The 18,137-nt window shown below is 51.8% G+C and overlaps 1 protein-coding gene across 5 annotated transcripts in view; it reads right to left on the reverse strand.

Annotated features, from left to right (window-relative positions):
- Positions 1-18,137, reverse strand: part of LOC138295831 (myosin-7-like) — a 228,303-nt gene that overhangs the window by 48,635 nt on the left and 161,531 nt on the right. The window contains exon 8 of one of the 5 annotated variants that reach the window (XR_011203695.1): positions 3,710-3,862. The exons of the other annotated variants lie outside the window; for them this stretch is intronic. The gene's annotated coding sequence lies outside the window, so the exon portion shown is untranslated. The remainder of the gene's footprint in view (positions 1-3,709; positions 3,863-18,137) is intronic. 5 annotated transcript variants of the gene reach the window in all.

Consider the following 18,137-nt stretch of genomic DNA (forward strand, 5'->3'; position numbering starts at 1 on the left):
ATTAGAATTTCATGTATTTTCAGTATCTTTGTCCTGGAATTAATTTAGATTATTAGTAACTGATTGCTGATGGTGTTATTCATGCCAATGTGAGACATGCACGTATTCTCCTTTCTGACAGAGACAAGCACAGGTATTATTTTTGACATATTTATATAGTGCATACATTAGTATTGGACGGACATGTTAATTTCGGTGTAACCATTCATCATGATACTGGATGTAGGAGGCTGGCTCAGTGTATGGTGTACACCTACAGGTGAGGCACCCTATACTGAGTCCAGACCATATACTAAAACAAATTTAATGCGAAAATAACTACCAACCCAAACTACCACCCAAGGACCCTTAGGGCTGGGGAAGCACTAAAACACCAAAGGTAAGTAGCTAGGATTTATTTCCCAGGCGCCATGTGCAGAGTTGTAACCATGGGTCAGTGTCCATAGGGTAATGTGGGGATGTTGCGATTGGAGTTTTCAAGTTTAAGGACCCTTCCCAGAGGACCCAGAGGAAACCCATTGGGACAAGGGAGGTTCAAGAGTGCCCCCACCTATGGGTACCCAGAAAAGTGGAGTACCTACACCAGGGAGCCCAGGTGCACAGGTTGAAGATGTGTTGAAACCTCCCGTTGAACTCAATGGGGACCTCGGTTGTCCAGCTGCTATTGTGACCTGTGGACCAGGTTGGTGGAACCCAGGAATGGATTCTGGAAGAAGAGGAAAGGAAAGAGGGGCATAGTCCAGACCACCCAGGGGGGTCTAGTCAGTGCAGGGGCGATGCCCACAATTCTTGGAGATGCTTCCTGTTGGAGGGTGGTCGAAGAAGTGCAGCTGTGGAGTCTAGGAGAATCCCTGGAGTCATCCACGAGCTGTCCCATGCTGATCGTCGGATTTCAGAGAGAACAGTAGAACCAATAAGCTTTGACAAATGCAAGAAAGCTTTGCGCGGAGTGTTGAAGAATTTTGGGGAACAGCAACTCCAGGAGACTCAACCTTTGCAGGCAGTTCAAGACCAGCCCTCAGCAAGCAAGAGAGCCAGCAGGAATCGACTAGGCCCCCAGCAGTACCCTCTGGCAGCAGGCACAGGGAGTTCCGGGAAGGCCACAGCACCGAGGGATGCTCATGTCACAGTTTTGCGGAGAGGACGTCATTCTTTGAGCTGTGTAGTGGAGGCTGGGGCTTCTTGGAGCTAGGAGGTCTTTGGACTGAAGAGCCAACAAGCCTGGGCAACGACAAACAGACGCGGTTCACAGGGGTTCCAGCCAGGCAGCTCCAGCGAGGGACCACAGACTTCTCAGTTGCAAAGAAAACAGGTCAGACCTCGGGAAGGCCACAAAACCACCACCTGTGTTGTAGATTCTTGGAGAATCTGTGGGACAGCAGGATGCACAAAATTGGTCGTTGTCATTGAGGTACCTGTGGATGCTACTAAACATGCCTAAGTTCGGTGAATCCATTATGTAGCTGGACATCTTGTGTTGTCCAGTGTCCATGACATACCTTAAGATGGCTTCCCCGCACTCACAAAGCCCAGAAAATGGAGTCTGGGGTTTGTAGGAGCACATCAGCTCATGCAGGGGTGCCCCCACACTGAGAACCAACCATCCTGCCCCTGGGCTGATTGGCCTACCGTAGGGGTGACTTATAGGGTCAGAGTGCAAGTGACCTTGTTAAAAGGTAAACCTTAAATCTGTGGTAAAAGGTGCATGCACCATTACACACATGCTGCAATGACAGGCCTGTAGTCACAGTCTGCAAGGGGCCCCTATGGGTGGCACAATACATGCTGCAGCCCATGGCGACCCCTGTGTACCAATGCCCTGGGTACCTAAGTACCATATGCACGGGACGTACATGGGTGCACCAGTATGCCAATTGTGAGGTGTAAAAGTTACTTACCAGCTAAATTTAGGTGAGAGAATATTGACAATGGGGTCCTTGTTAGCAGGATCCCAGTGTACTATATTCTAAACATACTGGCACTAGGCAAAAAGTGGAGGTAACTATGTCAGAAAGGTGCTACTATTCTACACTCAATACTTACACCACAATTATCCAGGTTTATATTTTTGTAACTTGAGAATGCAGGTATTTATTTTAACAAGATATCTGTTAATAATGTACACATATGACATTTTTGTGTTAAATGACATCTAATGTTTAACAAAAATTGCACAAGACAAGGGGACATGTGACCTTAATACATCTCTGACATGTTTGTTTAGAGGTAACACTGGTTGCACATTCTGTGCAAACCTACTTGCTGCATTGTGTAATTCAATTACTACATTATATTGGAATGCTGTAGTTACAACGATGTGTACTGTTTATTTATATGATATGGTAGTTTATAGAAAATGATTACACACACACCTGTATGGACAAATTTCGATTTAGGGATCGATATGACTTTTTGTGTAGCTGTATATTGGCATGAAGGCAGTTAGTACAGATTGGTGAGTGTTAATGACATATCGAGTTGTGTTTCTTTACGCTTTTCTAACTACCACATTACACACATATGCATTGCACATCATTGTACTGATGCTTGCAAGTATTTTTTTAAACATGCATGAGTCCAGAGCTGATGTACACAGACAAATGCGATGATGACAGGTGAAACAGTCATTTACATTCAGTCCTGGCAATGATGGGGTAATTTTCTTCGTGGTCCAGTAGCAGCAGCAAAGGTAGGACTTGTACAATTGGGTTCATGGTGGCAGGAAATAAGGAAAGTCAAATAAGTCTCCTACTCAGGTGTGGAGTTTTAGCCACCACAGTTACATTGGTGGGAAGACACATTGTGATTGGGACGGCGGTAAAAGTGTCTGGTCTCCCATGCCAGCTACCGTTTGCTTATGGCGCTGTTGATGCGGGTGTACAATCCTAGTGGCGCTGGCGGTTCATCAACAGACATTCGTCTATGCAACAACCAACATCTAAATAGAGCGGGTGCCTAGGCACCAGGCAGGAAATCCGACAGAAAATCAATGGCGGGACCAATTCCACCAAGATCTATATCAGGCCCTTGGTCTGGAGTTCTGAGTCTGGATTAAGTCCTTTTACATGGATCCCACTGCAACTCTTTTGATTGATTGGTCAATATTTCAGACTTTCAAATGGAATGGAGGACCATACAGGGATGCCTCATTTCTCATTCCTTTTCACATTACTGCTATACACTTAGCATGTTAGGTTAGAGTGGACACACAGCTGAAAGACTTCAGGTGGGATTCTGAGGCCAAGGATACAATTTTGTTGTTTGTGTGCAGACTAACAAATAGACTCCCACCCCTCACACTGCAACACAGCCTGAAATGGTGGTGGCCAGGTTGGATGTAAAAAAAAAAAAGTATCCCCCATTATTTCTTTCACTAGCTTATTTAATTCAACAAGGAAGAAGACGTGTTGCCAGACAAGCAATTCTTGCAAATGCATCAGCCTGCTGGGATGTGGCTCCACCACCCCGTCTGGATTACCATGTTCCCAACGTCATGGGTGATACAGAAACTTGGATAGGGCTGGAGGAGGCTTCATGGGCATGGGTAATTTCATCTTAATGAAGGGGCAGGTTAGATGGCTAGCCAAGGAATTTTCTCATAGACTTCATTTCTTGCTTGATTTCACTGTCACTCTGAATCCTGTTCTAAGTATAGTGTTCCGTAATGAATCTTTAAGTGATTACGCATAATAAGGAAGATGTTACTCACCCTGTCAGCATCTCTTTGTGGCATGTAGTGCTGCAGATTTACTTCCTGTGCATACTTCTGCCATCTAAGTCTTTGAGTCACGAGGTGTAGTGACTCCACCCATTACTGGCAATGCCAATGGGCCTCAGTTCTGCTGTTTGTTTTCATCCTCACCTGCAGTGAGGAAAAACAATCTGAGTGCAGAGATTCAGAAGAGGATGATCATGCAAGAATAATAGAAAGAAAAGAAAGATGTCTGCAACAACACCAGGCATCCGGGGAGGCAGGTGGGCACATGTGAATCGACAGCACTACATGCCACGAGCAGATGCTTACAGGGTAAGTACGATTTTCCGTTCATGGCATGTGTAGCTGTAGATGCATGTTGTGCATAAACTGTAAAGCAGTTTCCCACCAAGCTGTGGCTAGCCAGAGGATGGTGCAGAGAACTGGGAAAGTGTACAGAGGACAGCCTACCAAAGCTAGCTTGATTGCGCGCTTGGACATCCACACGGTAATGCTTAATGAAAGTGAATGGAGTAGACCATGTAGCTGCCTTGCAGATGTCAGGTGTATGATGTAACCCAAAAAGCAATAGATGCACCCTTTTGTGTGGTCGTGGTGGGAAAGGCAAAGGGCTCTTGGCTTTGTCATAACAGGTCTGGATACACTTGATTAACCACCATGCTATTCCTGCTTTAAAAAGAGCACGTCCCTTGTGTGGTTTGGAAAAGGAGAGAAAGAGCTGCTGTGTCATGCGGAAGGGGTTTGTTCTGTCAGTTTATTACATGAGAACCCTTTTAATGTGTGAAGAGCCCTTTCTGCCACTGACTCTGGACAGGAGAAGAACACTTGGAGTTCAATAAATTGATCAAGGTGGAAAGAAGAGACAACCTTGGGGAGAAACATGGGGTTTCATGCCTTTGTTTCCAATATTGCTCCGGGAAGTGTTGGAGGAGCTTCTCCATTTCTTCCAAGTTAGCCTGGTTGTACCCGGAGAGCAGGTTGATTGAGCTGGTGATACACCAATGGGTGGCAGGCTGATTGAGCTGTAACATGCTTACTGGCCGCACCAATATTCCTGCTCTCCTTGTCCGGTGGTGGAGCACCACTAGTAGCCTGAGCATTAGCCCACTTGCAGGCTGTGTGGACTACAAAAGAGTTTGGGGGACCTGACTCCACATGTAGGAGGGATAGGAAGGGGAGGTCTTGTATTCTTTGTCCACCATGGGAGTGAATACTTTGGCTTTAACCAGCTCCTTGAATGTGTCAGGAGCATTCTTTAACATGCCCTCGAGCATAGGGAGAAACTGGAGGGAAAGCTGTGCAGAAGAAAGCGTCTCCACTAGGAAATCCTCGTCCTCCTGGATTTTCTGTAAGTCTACCATGTGGGAGGTGGCAGCCCAATGTAGGACTTTGTGATATGAGGTGGTATAATCTGGGGTTAATGCTTGGCAGGGTAAATATCTGGTACATTATCCCCAAGGCGATTCACATCGTAGTCATCCCAAGGGTCATTGTGGATCTTGGTGTCAAAAAGAGCCTCATAGGATAGTGATCCAAGGGATAAGAAGGGCTAAACCCCAAATGAGAAGTGTGGGGGACCCTTAGGTGGCCATACTGAGGAGTGACCCTATGGTGGAGATAGAGGGGAAGGTGGAGGAATGGAAGATGGAAGTGGTGCTGTTGGGAGGTTTGACTGGCAACAGGTTACTGCCCCCATCTTGGAGCCTTCTGGCCTTGGTTAGTGGTTTGCACTCTGTGCCGAAAGGCTGGGTGAGGATTCTGCCAGTGTGTGGGTAGATGAGGATCCACTTCTACTTGGCATTCAGTTCCTGTTGTAAGCATTGCGGAATCAGCTGCTCCTTGTTGTCAGGTGCCACAGAGGAAGGAGGTTTCAGTGTAAGCTTCTTTGCTGCAGACACTGGGTTTTGGCCCGTACGAAGTGAGGGCTCTTTCGGAGCTGAGGGCTGTTTCAAAGATAATGTCAGCACCAAGGGAGTAATCAATGGTGATGGTGTCGTTGGCACTGAAAGCTGGGTCTTGGTCTGCTGGTTCAGTGACAAAGCCTCAATCAGTGCCAGATCCGAAGCCCTATGAGCTGCTGACAGAGAGGGACAAGAAGCTTGGTGCTCGAGTTCTGGGCTCGATGCTGGACCCCTTCAAAAGCAGTGCTTGGCCAGCAAACATTACTGGAGTGCGGGGTTGTGGACTAGTGGGGGACTCACAGTCAACATCTTCTTGGAGGGAATTTCAACGAATGGAGGCTCCTCCCCTTTAGACTCAGACTGCGATCTAGCCTCAGGACTGAAGTAAGACAGGGTGCTCAGAGGAAGGTCCATGAAGTTCTTTCTCTTTTCCAGCATTACGTTCCCCGAAGAGGTCAGGGATTACATCCTTCTATTGCTGTGCCATGGTTTGTCAAGCAAGACACCAAAAGCCTGTTAATAGGTCAAGGTTTTGAGCGAAAGGCGAGACAGGCCGTGCAGGAAGTCAAGTCGTGCGTCAGGGATAGAAGGGAGTTGCAAACCTGATGGTGGTCTGTCCAGGGGAATTTCGCTCAACTGTGTAGGCACTCCTCCACACAAGAACCAACTGTAGAGGCTGAAAGCCCGAGGGGTACAGACCCTGAAGGGCAATCAATGGAAAACTCGGTCCCGAGCCGTCAGAAGTAGCAAAAACAAGAAAAAACACAATGAAGATAGTGGGGGTCATTACAACATTGGCGGCAAAAGCCACTTACTGCCGTGCAGAAGACCGCCAACACACCACCGCGGCCGCGGAAATCCGCCACAGCTATTATGACCCACAGCTCGGAATCCCGCCAAAATTCAGACACCCACACAAGTCCGCCACACCAAAGGTCAGTGATAAACTGGCGAAAACAAAACCTCCACCGTCACCCCAACAGAAATACGTCAACACTATCACAACACACGAATCCACGCGGCGGTCTTTCAACCGGGGTATTCCATTGGCGGTACACACCGCCGCGCTCAAAATACACACACTTTTACAAAACACAGCCACATTGGACAATTCGAAACACACACACCTGATACACATACACACACCACTCCCACACACCCATTACAATATAAAACACACACCCACATCACCCACAAACCCCTACGACCACAATTATAGAGAGAAGGCCAGAGAGAGACACCACAAACAACTACCAAGCATCCACAGGCACACAATACCATCACCCACAGAACTTCCACGCACCTCACACAACACACCACTAAATATCACCCCACTCATCACTACACACACCACCCCACACATCACCCACACCACCCCATGGCACGGCAAAGACACCCCAGGTTCTCTGAGGAGGAGCTCAGGGTCATGGTGGAGGAAATCATCCGGATAGAGCCACAGGTATTCGGATCACAGGTGCAGCACACCTCCATAGCTAGGAAGATGGAGCTATGGTGCAGAATAGTGGACAGGGTCAACGCAGTGGTACAGCACCCAAGAAATAGGGATGACGTCAGGAAGAGGTGGAACGACCTACGGGGGAAGGTGCGTTCCGTGGTCTCAAGACACCACCTTGCGGTTCAGCGGACTGGCAGCGGACCCCCACCTCCTCCCCCACAACTAACAACATGGAAGGAGCAGGTCTTGGCGATTCTGCATCCTGAGGGCCTCGCAGGGGTAGATGGAGGAATGGACTCTGGTAAGACAAATCTTAACTATTACATCCCCCACCCTACATGCATGCCATCACAAACCCCCACCCTCACCCCATCACTCCATCTACTCACAAATGTCCCACTATCACAACCCACCCATCCCAACACCAAGCCCTGCATGCAACACCAAAGCATGGACACCCATCACCAAAGCATGGCCACTGCACATACCCATACACCCCCCTAAACCACCATCACACAAGGTCCCACACAGGAATCCAGCACTGGGGTACACGGTCACCCACCTATTGCACACCATGTCACACACAGATGTAATAAACATCCTTTTATACCCCTGCAGGACCCCTAGCCAACGTCACCGGACAGGAGGGTCAACACATGTCCAACCCACCAACAGAAGAGGCCCACAGTGATGACAGCAGCTCTGTCCAACTGGATCTAGATGACCAGCCCGGCCCATCGGGGACCTCAGGACAGTCGGTTCCCCTGACACAGTCACAGCCCACTACAGAGCTTCCCCCCTCTGGAAACACCAGCACAGCACCCACCCAGCGGGCTATTACGTCTGTCCCCAGGACACGTCAAGCAGCAGTGTGTCCACCACTACAGGGAACCCAGGCTAACCCACCACCCCAACAACAACAGGGACCTGGGGGCAGTGGTAGTGAGCACACAGTCCAGGGGACGGAGGCCCAGGAACACAGGGGAACTGGGAGGGCTGCTGTGCGACAGGGGGAGGACAGGCCAAGGGAACCCACTCTCCACGAGGCCCTCTCCAACATCATGGGAGCCTACCACCCCTCCCAGGAGACAATGGCAACGGTACTGGCCAAGTTTCAGGAGACCCAGCGCCTGCAGGAGGAACAGTATTTGGACTTCAGGGAGCAACTCATAGCCATCAATTCCACCCTGGGCACCATCGTAGGGGTGCTGAAGGAAGTACTCAACACCAGGAGGGACACTGCGGCACAACAAGGGGCCCCTGACACTAGCCTGGACGATAAACTGCCCACCACCTCCGCCGGCGCTAGTGGACAGGAGGCACCGCCACAGGACCACCACAGCAGCACCCCACCCCCTGCAGAGGGAGAACCACCCCACAAACGGTCCCTGAGATCCAGGACAAAGACAGAGAACCATGCCAAGACCCCCGCCAAGAAATGAGACCACCCTGAATGTCATCTTTCTGTCCCACTTTGTCACCCTGTCCATCCTCAAACTGCCCCAGCTCCACTTCCTATGCCCATTTGGGCAATGCACCTGTGAGACTAATAGACTGGACTCTGCCATGGACATTCCTCCACCATCACCCCTCACCATTTTACAACCCCCTCCAATATTGAGCACTTAAATAAACACCCTTGAAGCACAAAACAATCTGGAGTCAGTCTGTGATTTCGAAATAGTGTATTAGCAATTACAGTGCCAAAATGCTCTTTCAATTGTAATGTCAACATACCTATGTCACACAGCTCTAGTCCACGAGGAAACAAAGCAGATGTCACACAGTGGGACCCACATGTGTGAAATCGTAAGGGAAAGTGAAAACTCAGTGACCATACACTGGGTGAAAACGACAGACAGTAGAGAGGCAGTAGTGTTTAAGTACATGTAGTAAGCAAGTTTGTATTCTTACCTGTGTCTCACTGGAAATATTGCAGGATCACCGAGTTCTTGTTGTCGTTGTCCTCTTCTTCTGCTTCCTCGTCTTCGCTGTCCACAGGCTCCACAGCTGCAACAACACCGCCATCTGGACCATCCTCCTGCAGAAAAGGCACCTGTCATCGCAAAGCTAAGTTGTGAAGCATACAGCAGGCCACGATGATCTGGCACACCTTCTTTGGTGAGTAGAATAGGGATCCACCTGTCATATGGAGGCACCTGAACCTGGCCTTCAGGAGGCCGAAGGTCCGCTCTATTATCCGCCGAGTTCGCCCATGGGCCTCATTGTAGCGTTCCTCTGCCCTTGTCCTGGGATTCCTCACTGGGGTCAGTAGCCATGACAGGTTGGGGTAACCAGAGTCACCTGCAAATGGCGAGGGACAACTGTTAGACACACACAAACCTGTAGGGGGGATCCCTGTGGGATGGAGGATAGCTGACATCAGGTCTGGCTCCAGCTGGGCACACAGTTCCAGGATTGTGGCGCGGTGAAGCCTGTAGGTGATGGTCACATGTCTTTCCTCCATTGTCAACAGGTCCACCAGTGGTCTGTACACCGGAGGATGCCGCCATCTCCTCACATGTCCCAGCGGACGGTGCCTATGAAGGACAACAGCGAGCACAGAGTCAACCAACTCAGAGGTACGTACACGCAGCTTACACAGAACACGAATCATAATCCGAAATTTGGCCTGTATGAGTGTTGAGGCAAGGCCTAGGTATGTGTAACGTAGTTAAAAATTAAGCCATGTGGGCCCCTGAAATGGCGGCTGCCTGACCTGTAAAGTGTGACAATGGGATGTGTGGTAACTGCGCTGGTGTTGTACACCGTCGCAGTAGGCGGTCGAAGACCGCAGCGCAATGCTGCATTGGTTAACATTGGACCCTATGGGTCCCAAGAGCCAATGGCGATGTACGCCGGCGGTGAAGGTACGCATCGCCGCGGACGTGACCACCATTTTCTATCACTTCAATCACTCGATACCTGATCTTCGACAGGAGAGGACCTACACTGCAAGTGCTGCTGTGGCCTCGGTCTGGAAGAGACAATAGCTCGTGCGTCTGGGGAAAGGGCCCCTGCATTCACATCGGAAGAGTTAGAGAAACTCGTGGATGGGGTCCTCCCCCAGTACACGCTACTCTACGGTCCTCCAGACAAACAGGTAAATACACTGGGAGCATGCTGTATGGGCAATGCCTGTGTAGAGAGGGGTGGATGAAAGATGGGGGGAGGAGATTGAGGCATGCATGAAACGACGGCGAGTGCATGTACATCATGGCAAGGGTAGGGATGGGGGCCAATGACTGTGACGGTGAATTTGGTAATAACTTTTCTTTTCCCCCTGTACAACTCATGTAGGTCTGCGCCCACCAGAAAAAATATATTTGGCGTGCCATCGCCAAGGACGTCCGGACCCTGGGGGTCTACCACAGACGGAGCACCCACTGCCGTAAGAGATGGGAGGAAATTCGCCGCTGAAGCAAGAAGACGGCGGAGGCCCAGCTGGGGATCGCCTCCCAGTGTGGCAGGGGTGCCCGTCGTACCATGACCCCCCTAATGTTCAGGATCCTGGCAGTGGCGTACCCGGAGTTGGATGGGCGCTTGAGGGCATCACAGCAGCTACAAGGGGGTGAGTACACTCTCATTCTGCTGATTTTGCACACAGTGGAGGTGTCTGGGTGGGGGAGGTGGGCTGTGGGTTTGCCTAGGCCAGGGTGAGTGTGCTAGTTAGGTCCCCTTGTTCTGGCAGACCCTGTGGCACCCCACCCCACCTGTGTACAGTGCCAAGTACACATAGTCAGGCTCCTGTGTCATCCATGTGTGCAGAAGTCGTCCATAGCCTTGTAGGCCATGTCCCAGGGATTGAACAGTGGACCTCAAGAGCGTGGCGTAGTGCAGGGGGCTTCTGTGTCTGTCGTGTCCGCCAACGGTAGCGGTATTGCATGCACTCAACATGTCTTTCTTCTGTTGTCTCCCTCCCTTTTTGTGGTCTTCCTGTTCTTGTGTGCATTAGCATCATCAGGTGGAGGAGCAGTGGCACCGGAGCAGGAGGGAGCTGCATCCCACATGGCCCTGGAGGGAGACACTACGGACTGGGGAGCTCCACGGCGGGGACAGGAGCTGACACCAGTGACACGGACTCGTCCTCTGATGGGAGCTTCCTTGTGGTGGCGGCAACATCTGTGCCCCCACATCTACAGGTACAGCCACCACCACCCCTACCAGCACCGCCCTCCCAGCAGCCCCTCAGCCTTTGCCTGTGCCCGCTCACCCAGGAGGGTGGGCATCACCTTCGCCCCAGGCACCTCAACCCCTGCCCCAGTCACCCTTGCTGCCCTCAGTGAGGAGGCCATTGACCTCCTCAGGTCCCTCACTGTTGGGCAGTCTACCATTTTGAATGCCATCCATGGTGTAGAGATGCAGTTGCAACAAACAAATGCATTCCTGGAGGGCATTCATTCTGGTCAGACTCTGGCCTCAGCACTGATGGCAGCCACTGTCCCTGTGTATACCCTCCCACCTCCAACTTCCTTCACCCAGACCCAATCCCCTCTACCTCAGCCTATCCCAAGCACACCTTCAGACCAGCATGCACACACGTCAACACACAAGGGAAGCTCTGGCAAACATAGGCACCACACATCCCACAGGCACTCATGCAAGCATCACACACATGCAGACACAGCAACATCCACTGCCTCCACTGTGTCCCCCTCCTCCTCGTCTCCCTCCTCCCTCCCAGTCTTGTCTACACTCACACCTGCATGCACTTCATCTACAGCCACTACTTCCATCACCAGCACACCCACCACCACACCCCGCTCACGTGCAGTCACCACCCCCCACTGCCATTCACACGTCCCCTGTGTCATCTCCCAGTGTGTCTGTGACGCCACCTCCCAAGATACACAAACGCAGGCACACACCCACCCAACAGCCATCCACCTCACGACAGCCTCCAGTGCATGCACCTTCACCCAAAATCACCAAACGAACACCTCCTACAACCACAACCTCTTCCTCCACTCCCAAACCCCCTCCAGCTACCCGTCCCAGTGTGTCTAAAAAACTTTTCCTGTCCAACCTTGACCTCTTTCCCACACCTTCCCCACCCCGTCCGTCTCCTAGGGCCCGACTCTCCAGGTCCCAACCTAGCACCTCAGCCACAACATCTCCGGGACCAGCGGTGCCTGTAGTCACCGGAATCTCGAGTGCACCGGCCACCAGGGCAGCCAGTGTTGCACGGAGCCACAGCACGGACAGTCCCCCACCTGTCAAGCATCAAAAGTTGGCCAGTGCCCGGCGGGAGAGGGGGAAAACTCCAGCCACCAAAGCCACTCCCAGTGGTACAGGTAGGAGTGTGGAGTCAGCTGCGACACCTTCCAAGGTGGGGAAGGGCCACAAGAATGTCAGCAAGTCTGGGAAGAGTAGCACGGCGGAGAAGACCGCAATCACCCCTGCTGCCCAGGAGGTGACCGCCATCATCCACGCTGCCCAGGAGGCCACCGCCAGCACCAGCCCAGCTGCCCAGGAGGCCACCAGCCCTGCTGCCCAGGAGGCCACCGCCATCATCCCCGCTGCCCAGGAGGCCACCGCCACCAGCCCTGCTGCCCAAGAGGCCACCGCCATCATCCCCGCTGCCCAGGAGGCCACCGCCAGCACCAGCCCAGCTGCCCAGGAGGCCACCGCCATCATCCCCGCTGCCCAGGAGGCCACCGCCAGCACCAGCCCCGCTGGGCCAGACATGACCGCCAGCACCAGCCCCGCTGGGCCAGACATGACCGCCAGCACAAGCCCCGCTGGGCCAGACATGACCACCAGCACCAGCCCCGCTGGGCCAGACATGACCGCCAGCACAAGCCCCGCTGGGCCAGACACCTCCGCAAGCACCAGCCCCGCTGGGCCAGACAGGACCACCAGCAGCAGCCCCGCTGGGCCAGACAGGACCGCCAGCAGCTGAGTCCCTGCAAATGACCCCGCTGCCACTAGCACCGCTGAACAGGACACTGCCGCCACTAGCACCGCTAAACAGGGCACCGTCGCCACTAGCACCGCTGAACAGGGCACCGCCGCCACTAGCACCGCTGAACAGAACACCGCTGCCACTAGCACCGCTGAACAGGGCACCGCCGCCACTAGCACCGCTGAACAGGGCACTGCCGCCACTAGCACTGCTGCACAGGGCACCTCCGCCACTAGCACCGCTGAACAGGGCACCACAGCCACTGACGCTACTGAGTCCGTCACGAGCAGGATGAAGCACTCTGGGCACAAAGCCCCCTCCAGAACCAGTGGAGAAAGGCATCCACTACCTCTGTCCCTGGCAGGGTGAAGCACTCTGGGCACAAAGCCCCCTCCAGAACCAGTGGAGAAAGGCATCCACTTGAGAGACTGTGGCTTTGCACTACCCAGGATGGAACAGTGGGCAAACCACCCACTGTAGAGACTTGAGAGACTGTGGCTTTACACTCCCCAGGATTGTACAGTGGGCAACCCACCCACTGTAGAGACTTGAGAGAATGTGGCTTTGCACTCCCCAGGATGGAAAAGTGGATTTGGCATCCTGCACTCAACCGGCTGAGGTGCCCCCCCTTTCCCTTCCCCCTGAGGTGCCTGTTTTCTTGCTATCTGATTCCCCTGCAGTGTTCTCTCCGTCATGTTCGGGGATTGAGTGTGGGCCTCGCCCATACCGTTTGGGCCCAGTGTTCCACATACTTCAATGGAGCACTACCTGGATTACTATTCTTGGTGTATATTTTGTTTATAGTGTATATATATATATATTTTATTTTTTGCGTACTGGATTTTAATATATTACAATGGTTACACTCATTTTCTTGGGTCTTTGTATTCTTCTAGGGGGGCTGGGGGGTGTGTAACTGTAATGTATCATGATGTATTGGTGTGTGTGTTGTCATGGGTGAGGGTGGGGGTGTTGCGTGTGTGTGTCCCTGTTTTTTCCCTCCCCCCTCCCCTGTGTCGTAGGTGCAGTACTCACCGTGGTCTTCGCCGCCGGCGTTCATACTCCTGGTAGAGGAGCAAGAAGATAAGCGCTGGCAGGATCTGCAGCTCTGGTTCCATGGCGTCCTGGTTCCTCGTGAGGTGTGTAGAGGTGAGCGTTTTCCCTTTGAAGTCCTGTTTCCGCCGTGTTTTTGTTCGTGGTGAATCCGCCCCGGAAAAGGTGGCGGATTGGTAGGTTGTGATACTGTGGGCGGTACATTGTCCTCCGCCTGTCTGTTGGCGGTGACCGCCAAGCTGTTTGTTTGTACCGCCGTGGCGGTCGGAGTGTTAAAGTGGCTGTCTTTGTTGGCGGTTTCCGCCACGATCGTGATTCCACTTTTTTTTTCCGCTGGCCTGTTCGCGGTTTTACTGCCGCTTTAACACCGACCGCCAGGGTTGTAATGACCACCAGTGTCTTTTTCATAATGGGTAATGAGAATTTTGAGGGCGACCGACAACGAACACCAAGAGGCGTCAACCTGGAGCTCTGACCAACATGTTCGATCCTGACGGTGGAATTTTTTTTTCTAATAATAGAGCTGATGTCAATTTCAAGTAAAGAACAAGTTACTTACGTTCGGTAACAAATTATCTGCTGGAGACAATATCTAGCTGTTGATTCCTTACCTTTGAATTTCCCCAGGAGTCAGTCTGCATCCGGAAGATTTTTTGTGAGCAGTCCCCCTGCACGCCAGTAGGTGGCTGTAGGAAAACACCCCATGGTTAGCCCCCAATTTTTGCCTGGTACCTGAGGAAATTTAGACTGTTAGTGGTTAGTGCACTGGGTCTCTGCTAACCAGGTCCCTAGTGCTAGAGCTCTTTCTCAAAACTGCATGGTTGTTTTTCACAATTGGCATGCACACTCTTTAGCACCCACTGTAAGTCCGTAGTAAATGGTACTCCTGGTACCTAGGTCCTGGGGTACTAAGGAAGGTCCCTGAGGGCTGCAGCAGCAGTTGTGCCAACCCCAGGCACCCCTCTCCAAACCCACACAGTGCTGCCATTGCAGACTGGGTGTGTTGAAGCAGCTAAAACTGAAAACACGACCTGTCCCACAGCCCTGTGTGCCAGGTCCGCTACCACTGCATGCGCCAGGTGTAAGTCACCCCTGAGGCAGGGTGCACCAGGACACATGTGAGGGCATATATGAACGAGCAGCTATGCCCCTGCTATGTCTTCGTTGATGATTAGACATAGTAAGTGAACAGGGAAACAATTTTAAATGCATGTGCTGGACAATGGTCACTACAAATTTCCCAGCTACATGATGGATTCTCTGAATATAGGGATGTTTGGAATCAAACATCTCAGATTAATAAACCTTCATTGATTCCAGTGAGGGATTTATTAATAAATGTACCCAAGGGGCACCTTAGAAGTGCCCCCTGAAAACCTACCAGCTACTACTGTGTTGACAGACTGGTCCTGCCCAGTTCAGCCACCTTAGACAAGTTTCTGACCCCCCAAATTGAGAGTTAGCGTCTAACCCAGGCAGGATGAACATTCCAGGTCAGGAAGCTTCAAAGGCCTAGCGCCTATGTAATGCGACCCAGGTCTCTCCAGATAGTGGAAATGACTGACCCCCCCTGTCCTGACCCCACTTTTGGGGGCAGAACCAGCAGGATAATTAGGCAGATTAGGAGGCGTGCCCAGTTCATGCCAGTCCTACCATTAAGGAGGATGAGCTTAAGAAGACACTGTAGGAAAGTAGCAACTTTCTGACATAGTTACCCCCACGTACAACATTGGAATCCTGCTAACCAGGACCCAGTGTCAGTGTTCTCTCCCCTAAATTTAGTTGGTAGGTAACTTTTACACCTCACAATTGGCATACTGGTGCACCTTTGTAAAGTCCCTAGTATATGGTACTTAGCTGCCCAGGTCATTAGTACACCAGGGGTCCCCCAGGGGCTGCAGCATGTATTGTGCCACCTATGGGGACACATGAAAAATGTGACTACAGGCCTGCCATTGCAGCTTGTGTGAAATGGTGCATGCACCTTTCACCCCAGATATAAGGTTTACCTTATATCACGGTCACTGCACACTGACCCTACAAGTCACCCCTAAGATAGGCCCTTCAGCCCAAGGGCAGGGTGCGTGGTTCTGAGTTTGAGGACAACCCTCCATGAGCAGAGGTGCCCCTACACACTCCATACTCCATTTTCTGGGCTTCTTAAGTGTGGGGAATCCATCTTAAGGTATGTAGTGGACATTGGTAAACACAAGATGTCTAACTACATAATGGCTTCACTAAACCTGCATGTTGGTATCAAACATGTTGGAATCATGCAACTACACCAATTCCAGTGCTAGTTGCATTATAGTGTGAACTCTGGGGGTTCCCTAGAGGTACCCCATGCCTGCCTGTACAGCCTTGCAGGGTCTGCATGCCAGCCTGTCCTACTGCTAACCCCAGACACTCTTCTGTGCCTCTGCTGCTGAGCCTAACTCGGGAAGGGGAAGGCGGAAGAAAGGAACTCCTGTAGAGGAGAGGTGTGACCACCTCTCCCTTTGAAATAGGTGTCACTGGGCTGGGATTGGGGTGCCTCTGAGTGCAACCTGACTGCTTTCAAGGGCACATTTGGTGCCCTCCTTGCATAAACCGGTTTACTCCAGTGCAGGAGCCTTTGGCTCCCACTTTGGCGCAAACTCACACAAAGGACAGGTGAGTGACCATCCCCCTGTCCAGCTCCTCCCCTAGGGAGGTGCATAGAGCTCTGCCAGGTGGCCACTAGATTCTGCCATCTTGGAAATAAGATGAGCAGAGGCCCCGGGGAGCATATGACTGGTTAGTCCGAGCTGGGTGACATCCCTGACCTCCCAATGGGTAGGTCACTGAAGTAAGTGTCCAACCCCCTACCTGGGTTACTTAAGGGTTCCAGTGAGGGTAGGGCCCTATATAAGTCTGCAAGAGCAAGATCTGTCTGCAAGTCTCATCTGCAAGACACTTCTGCAACCTGGACAAGGAACCGCTGCTGGACTTCGCCGTGAACCAAGACAAGGCTGCCCTTAGTAGGAGGGTTCCTAATGCAACTTTATCCCTGTGCATTGCAAGGACTCTGCAACCTCTGTGGCAATGCATCATCCAGAGTCACAAGGACTCTGCCTGCACTTAGGAAAGCAAGAAGGAATCTCCCTTGGAGTGAGGAAGTCTCTCCCTGCATCTATAGGCACCTCAACGATTACGACAGGTTTGTGGATCCTGCTGTCCCATGGATTCTCCAAGGATCTATAATACAGGTGGTGGTTTTGTGGCTCTTCTGCCTTCTTTACATGTGAGAAGCTTGTGGTCACTTGTTGGAGCTGCTTGATTGGAACCCCTCTGCTCCGCATCTGTCTGTCGTTTCCAAAGATTGTTGGCTCTCCCGTCCAGAGAACTCCTTGGTCCAAGAAGCCCCAGCCTCCAGCACTAAACAGGTCCAAGAGCTACATCTTCTCTGCAACTCTTTCGACGTGGGCATCCCTCTTTGGTGTGCTGCTGAGTCCTCCCTGTGACTCCCTGTGCCTTCTTCCAGAGGGTCCTGCTGGGGGCTCCATTGATTCCTGCTGGCTCCACTCCTTGCCTACAAAGGTAGAGTCTCCTGGACCTTGCTGGTCCCCAACATTCAGCAACACTCTGTGCAATATTTTCTTGCCTTTGTCAAGGCTTGCAGGTGGTTCCGCTGACCACTGATCCCTCTGCAATCCAATGACCGGCATCGGATAGCTTGTGGATGACTCCTGTGATCCTCCTGCATAGTCTGGACTCCACATCTGCACTTCATTTACCACAGTCCCACAGGAAAGCATCACCAAGAAGGGTGGGCATTGCCCCCTGCACCACCTGGGCACCCGTAGGTTGCCTGGACTCTAGCCCCTCTTTCCTTAGGTCCTCTTCTTCCCAGATCTATGCCTGGGTTCCACTGACCTGGTCCACGAGTCGCGACAGCAGCTGGATACCTGAGGTCCACCATCAACTTCAACAGGAGGTTCTGATACAACTTCACCTCTATGCATCTGGGCTCCCTGGTGTAGGTACTCCACTTCTCTGGGTGTCCACTGATGGGGGCACTCTTGAACCTACCTTGTCCCAATGGGTTTCCTTGTGGTCCTCTGGGAAGGGTCCAAAAACTCGAAAATT

Source organism: Pleurodeles waltl, chromosome 5 (assembly GCF_031143425.1).
Source record: "Pleurodeles waltl isolate 20211129_DDA chromosome 5, aPleWal1.hap1.20221129, whole genome shotgun sequence".
NCBI lineage: Eukaryota > Metazoa > Chordata > Amphibia > Caudata > Salamandridae > Pleurodeles > Pleurodeles waltl.